A 7,820-nucleotide genomic window follows, 5' to 3' on the forward strand; every position below is an offset into this window, starting at 1 on the left:
CCAAGACAATCCTAAGCAAAAAGAACAAAGCTGGAGGCATCACACTACCTGACTTCAAACTATACTACAAGGCTACAGTAACCAAAACAGCATGGTACTGGTACTAAAACAGAGATGTAGACCAATGGAACAGAACAGGGGCCTCAGAAATAACACCACACATCTACAACCATCTGATCTTTGACAAACCTGAGAGAAACAAGCAATGGGGAAAGGATTCCCTGTTTAATAAATAAATGGTGCTGGGAAAACTGGCTAGCCATATGTAGAAAGCTGAAACTGGATCCTTCCTTACACCTTATACAAAAATTAATTCAAGATGGATTAAAGACTTAAATGTTAGACCTGAAACCATAAAAACCCTAGAAGAAAACCTAGGTAATATCATTCAGGACGTAGACATGGGCAAGGACTTCATCACTAAAACACTAAAAGCAATGGCAACAAAAGCCAAAATTGACAAATGGGATCAAATTAAACTAAAGAGCTTCTACACAGCAAAAGAAAGTACCATCAGAGAGAATAGGCAACCGACAGAACAGGAGAAAATTTCTGTAATCTACCCATCTGACAAAGGTCTAATATCCAGAATCTACAAAAAACTTAAACAAATTTTCAAGAAAAAATCAAACCACCCCATCAAAAAGTGGGCAAAGGATATGAACAGACACTTCTCAAAAGAAGACATTTATGCAGCCAACAGATACATGAAAAAAATGCTCATCATCACTGGTCATCAGAGAAATGCAAATCAAAACCACAATGAGATACCATCTCACACCAGGTAGAATGGTGATCATTAAAATGTCAGGAAACAACAGATGCTGGAGAGGATGTGGAGAAATACGAAGGCTTTTACACTGTTGGTGGGACTGTAACCTAGTTCAACCATTGTGGAAGACACTGTGGCGATTCCTCAAGGATCTAGAACTAGAAATACCATTTGACCCAGTCATCCCATTACTAGGTATATACCCAAAGGATTATAAATCATGCTGCTACAAAGACACATGCACACATATGTTTATTGCAGCACTATTTACAATTGCAAAGACTTGGAACCAACCCAAATGTCCATCAATGATAGACTGGATTAAGAAAATGTGGCACATATACACCATGGAATCTGTCTCTTATACACATCTAGATGTGTATAAGAGACAGACCCAGGCTGGAGTGCAGTGGTATAATCTCGGCTCACTGTAACCTCCGCCTCCTGGGTTCAAGCAATTCTCCTGCCTCAGCCTCCTGAGTAGCTGAGACTACAGGCATGTGCCACCAAGCCCGGTAAATTTTTGTATTTTTAGTAGAGATGGGGTTTCACCCCATTAGCCAGGATGGTTTTGATCTCCTGACCTTGTGATCCACCCACCTGGGCCTCCCACAGTGCTGGGATTACAGGCATGCAACCGGCCCAGGCTTTTCTATTATTTTAACTCTTGATAATCAGTGGACTACAGACTGAGGACAAGAGAAGAGAGACCTTATTTCAAAAACTAATACCACTCCAATTTTGTAGAAACAAAGCCATTATTGCATATTAATTTATATCTGTAAAAGCACATACTATTACATGAAGTACAGGTGTAGTAATTTAAGGAAAAAGAATAAGCTGATATGTGCTTCCCCACATATATCACTGATAGTCATATAAGAAATTATGTTTACTGATAGATCATTAATCAACAAATTTTGTTATTTTATAAATCCAAAAGAAGCAATGTCCCAGGGCATAAGGCCCAGCTGCCTTAATTCCTTGAAGGAAAAAGGCATGTATTTATGGACCTAGTAATTTAACTGAGTCGCAGTGTCCTTTCAAGCTAACACCCTATACTGGTATGAGGCAGAATAATGGCTCCTCAAAGATGTCCATAGCTTAGTTCCCAGAACCTGTGATTACATTACTTTACATGGCAAGGAGGAATTAAGGTTGCAGAAAGAAAGTCGCTGCCTTAAAAAATAGATTATTTTCTGATATATCTGGGTGGGCCTAAAGTAATTACAAAGGTTTTTCAAACGTGGAAGAGAGATTTAGCAGAGTTTGTGTCAGAGTGATGAAACAAGAGAAAGACTTGACCAGCCATTGCTGGCTTTGAAGATGCAAATAGAGGGCCAGGCGCCAAGGAATGCTGGCAGCTTCTAAAGTCAGAAAAGGCAAAACAACGGACTCTCTCCTACAGCCTCCAGAATGCCCTATGAACACCTTAATTTTAGCAGTGAGATCCGTTTCAGACTTCTGATCTCAAGAACTGTAAGATAATAAATTTGTGTGGTTTTTAAGCCACTAAGTTGTGGTAATTTATTACAATAGCAATGGGAAACTAATAAAAGTGGTTTTAAAACACGATCATGAATTCTCTGACACTTGTCCCACTAAGTGTATGTCCCTCCTCTGAACAGGGTGGGCCTCTGTGACTGCCTCAATGAATAGAATTAAACAAGTCATGCTGCAAGACTTCTTTGGCTACATTAAAAACAGCCCTCTTGGGATACTTGCTTTTGGAACCCTGAGCTATGGTGTAAGAAATACATCTACCCTGAGGCCACCACCCTAGAAAAACCACAGAGAGAGAGGAAAAAGAAAGAGAGAGAGAGAGCATGAGCGAGCGAGCATGAGAGAGTGTGCGTGATTGATCCCAGGAGCCCAGGTGTCTGAATCTTTTCAGCCTAGGTGCTAGTCATGAATGTAGAAGTCTTTGAACTATACTCAATAATAATTTGATTGTACACTTAAAAATAATTAAGAGCATAATTGGACTGTTTGTAACACAAAGGGTAAATGCTTGAGGTGATGGATACTCCATTTACCCTGAGATTATTAAGCACTGCATGCCTGTATCAAAATATTTCATGTACCACAGAACTACATATAAATACTGTGTACCCACAAAAACACTTTTAAAAAGGAAGTGGAAAAAAGGAACTTTGAGATGATTAGCCCTTGCCATGTCTAGTAACAACTATGTGAAAGACCACAAGCAAAAAATGCCCGGCTGAGCCCTTCCTAAATGGCTGACCCGACATCAAGAACAAAATAAGTAGTTACCTTAAGCTGCTAAGTTTTGGGAGTAATTTGTTAAATAGCAACAAATAACATGCGCAACAATATATGCTAAGGAATTATCTTTTTCATTACTTAAAATTAAACTCAAAAGTACTTTTTTCAGTCATTTATGGAACAACAACCTCTGTCATTCCACATATGTTTTGAACATGCCAACATTGCGCAAATATCACCTCACATTAGCACCTACCTTGATACCAAAAGTGAATACTGTCATTATGATTTTAAATAGGAGAGCCAGGCATAACTTCACTGGGCTGAATATATTCCAACGCCTGCTGGACTATCAGGAATGTCATCGACAATTTTACTGGCATTCATGCCATTTCAGTAGTCACAACGAGAAGAGGATTTCAGGGGACAACAGTCTGTAAAAAACTCTTTGATCAGTTCACTGGTGTTTACCCTAGTGTATGGATTAGGAAAGGCAATGACAGCAATAATGGCTGCAACAATAATGATTTCCAGAAGGCGATACTTTCCAAATTTGGTGGACTTGCGTCGAAGACACCGGGCAATATTTGCCCTAATGAAAAAGGCTCCCCAAAGCCCTCCAAATACCCCTAGGAGAATAAAAGGAAACAGCTCAAAAAGGTACCATGGTGTGTGATACTCCACATAAAAAAGGACCAGATGGCTATTACCAAATGGATTGATGGACCTCAAAACAAATGCAGCCACTAAAGCAGCAGAAAAATGATCTCCATAAAGTTTTGAGAGGAAAATAATAGCTAACCAAAAAACACAAAAGAAAAATTAATGGTATCATTTTATAAGATGTTTCTGATATATTATAAATTGAATAGTAAATATCCTAGCTCTAAATTTTGCTGTAGTTAGAATTTATACACAATGGATTTTACTGTAATAAGAAAAACTGATGTTATTATTACTTTTGGAGATGGTGATCATCATTACAAATTCACAGTATCAATTTATTATAAATGTCTAATAAATGTTTAGAATATCTAGCACTGTTTTATTTTCAAAATGAGTTTCACATTCATTTTAATCCCTAAACTTTAATCCCTAAAGTATTGTTACTAAGGCATCTCAGCCATACTTCAACCTGTGCCTACAAACCACTTTTTGGAAACAGTGGTGGAAACAAATCGCATCAGCACTCAAGATTTCATTCTGCTGCAACTTTCCATAAGATCATTAAATTACTCAATTCAATTAAGCTAGGTGAGAAACAGCATACTACTCATCTTACCGCAAATATATACCTTTTAGATCTAAAATTCAGCTAAAATAAAATTTTAAAAATATATCCATACATCATGTAAAAAATACACATATAACATCCTAAGTTCTAGAATATTCTTTGTAGATCATAGTAAATTAATCATTTAAATGCTGTAATGCCACAAATAAAAATCTCTGATTTTCTTCAATGTATCTCTACTTAGAAGGTTGATTTTACTAAATTATTTGATAATCATACTTTCATAATTTAAACTTCCCAATCTTGGTAATATATTAGTTTTAATAACTTGACTTCTTAGTAACTTTACACAGATCCTACTGCAATAACCATCACTTCTTTTCTACTACAGCTCAAATATATTTGCACCACAATCCAGTGGATTTGTTATATGACTGCGTAGTTAATACAAAAGCTTCTTGAAACAATATGGCACTTAATTCTTTCTTGCTGCAATGTGTTGAGGATGGATCCATTTAATGTGGATGCAATAATCTAATATGTGATTAATTCTATAATTAACTAAATTGGAAACATGTTGTTGTATCAATTATTAATTCATCTTGAGACAAAGCAAGACTTACCTCCACTTGACTTATGATTAATTCTGCCCATGTTTTCCACCATAGACATTTCCCTCTCTTCAAATGTTGTTTCATTAGATCCTTAACAGCACTTTTTGTGGTTGTACCACAATGCACTAAGACAAATGCACTCCTTTAGGTCAGTCATCCAATCAGCAACAACGTCTATTAATCTGGCCAAGGCCCCTGTAAAAATATGTTCGAGATGTTCAAAAAATAAGTCAACTTTTTGGGAGTCGAGAACAATCTAGTTAAAAGGTGAGTGGAAAGCAGGAGACTCCTAAAAAAAGGGTCATTTAAGAAGTACATATAAATTTAAGATTTTCAAATTTTAGTTATAAACATATATTTTAAAACTGTAAAAAGTTATTTTTTACAATAAAATTGCTATTTTTGTTTGGAATTTTTAAAAGTTACATCATTCAAATTAATTGTGACCCAAAAAATAATGTTTAAAAGATACTGAAATATCTTCAAAAGACAGTTACTTGGCAGAAGGTTCACAAATCTAATTTTCAATCCATAACTTAATTAACAGACATATAAATGTTATCAATTTCATTTAAATTTAATGTTCATTAGAAACAATTATTGAAATTCATAGTATTCGTATTTATAGTTTTTTCTTAAATTACAGAAAACCATATATCAAGATTATTTTACTGTGAGAATATAAAAAATATACAAATTTATGGTCAAATCTGGGTCCTTCTCATATAAAAAGATCAGTAGGTTACATATACAGAGGCCATCAAATTATTATGCATGCGAATTAGGATTATCAGTACTTACTTCTATTCTCTATAAAAAATTTAATTTTGTGGTCTTCTGAACATAATCTTCCATCATGGAAGCTGAAACTTGATTACAACTGGGCTTAACATTTGTTTTCAGGTCCCCAACAGCTATTTCTTAAAATCTCACACATTGGGACTTTGTGGCCACGCTGTACAGCAGGGTGATGAAGGGGACAGAGCCTTGAACTAGATGGCTTTAATTCAGACCCTGGCTTGGCCACTTACTAAGTTGTATGACCTTAGTAAGACTAAGTTACTTTTCTTCGGCTTCAGTCCCCTCATCTGTAAAATGGCGATAATGACAGCACTGGTATCATAGGATGCCATGAGGTTTAAATACATGCAAACTTTTCAGAACAGTGCACGACACATAGGAGGCACTCAATAAATATTGGCTATTTATTATGGTGTTAACATCAAAAGATACTTTATTGGTCATCTAATCCAAACCACTTATTTTACAGATATAGAAACTGAGCCCAGAAAGATCAACCAAGCTGGATAAACACTAAAGTGACAGAGCCAAGACTAGATTTGGAAGCCTCCTGCCTCCTAGTCTTATATTTAAGAAGATTTTTTGAAGAAGAGAAACACATGCTTTTTAAAATACAACGGTACCTGGAAAAAAATTGAGGAAAGGAAGGAAGAACGATTTATACTTCTGTTAACTAAAAATGATTGCTTGAAAAATTTTCTTTGCCTGGTGCCAATCCTATTAGCGTTACTACTAGCCATTTGTAACCTGACCATGCATCGTACAAACATTTTGTCATTTCCTATGCTGATTCTTTCTTTTTGCTGCTGATTTGAAATTAGAAACATTTCTGTTTCATTTTACAAACTGTGAATAGAACCCACAATTCTAGAATTTAACAATTTTTCTCATTTACCATACATAGAACAGTAATTTCTGAACGAAATAATGGAAAAGGTAAGTTTGGGGCAAAATCACTACCTTATAGACAGTTACTATACCTGTAAACCAGATGACAAGTCTTTACTCAAGATCTGCATTTTATTTTTTATAAAAAGGGTCCACAAACTACATAAAATCTGACCAAGATTGTTTTAAATTGAATCAAATTTGAACTTCAGTTGGTGCACATAACTGTATTTTATATATATCTTCTGTAAGACAATATGGTTTGAATTGTCTGTCATTCTCTTATCCTAGCAGTTAAGTGGATTATAATGTTCTTTAAAAGATAGGATCTGTGTATAATAACACCATGCCCATAAATGCAATGTGTTACAGAATAATCATGCGGACAAAGGGACCCCCTCAAAATTTATAGGCCTTTTAACATGCAGGTTTGGAGAGCGCAGATCCCATTGGTAGAGTCTAGAGGTTCTTTTTTACTGTGTAAGGCAAAAGTGTCCTCTACTGGATATAGTGTAGGAAGTTAGGAGATTAACAAGAGAGTAATAGATTTGATCCAGATCGCACTATACTAAAACACAAGAAGGTAAGTCTCACCTTTCTTACAAAGAATGTACTTCTAAACCTATCCCTAACTAGTCCACACCTCTTCTGTTCTACTAGGATTGTTGCTTTAAAAAGCCATATTCTCAGTCCAGGACTTCAGTGCTCAACTGTTCTGAAGGAGGGCTGCAGCTGGAATTCAATGACCCAGTCTATCTCAAGCATCGGGTCTATTTGAAGTCACAATGCTCCACTAAAATGACACAGTCAGTTCCAAGTTGAATGAGGCAATTTTACTCCTTCTACCCTGTAAGCAACCAAACACAGATATTAACCATTTTTTAGAATTAGAAATAGGTTATTTCTTTCAAAAATAATCACTAACCTCCATGTTGCTTTTCCTCAATAAAAATAAATGTAATGTGTAAGAAAACATGATAATATTAAGTCATTTTCAGACTGAGTCACTGCTGTTTTCTTTATATAATTGCTTGCACAGCACCACAATCAGGTCACTTAAGTAGCTGCTTGATAGTGTACCAAGTAAAAAAGATACACGTACAGAGAATTCAATCAACACTGTTCCTAACAAAAATCTGGAAATCATTTAAATGTTCTTCAATATAGCATCATATAAATAAATTGCAGTATACCTCTGTAATGAAAAATTCTTCAGCAATTAAAAAAGAATCAGATAGATGTAGTGTTATGCAGGAAAACGGCAAGATGCCTAAAAGTATGCTAA

The 7,820-nt window shown here is 35.5% G+C and overlaps 1 pseudogene; it reads right to left on the reverse strand.

The window, feature by feature from the left end:
• Positions 1 to 3,233: 3,233 nt before the first annotated feature.
• On the reverse strand, positions 3,234 to 4,886 carry LOC105547313 (annotated as a pseudogene).
• Positions 4,887 to 7,820: the final 2,934 nt, after the last annotated feature.

Source organism: Mandrillus leucophaeus, unplaced genomic scaffold, assembly GCF_000951045.1.
Source record: "Mandrillus leucophaeus isolate KB7577 unplaced genomic scaffold, Mleu.le_1.0 Scaffold384, whole genome shotgun sequence".
NCBI classification, from domain to species: Eukaryota; Metazoa; Chordata; class Mammalia; order Primates; family Cercopithecidae; genus Mandrillus; species Mandrillus leucophaeus.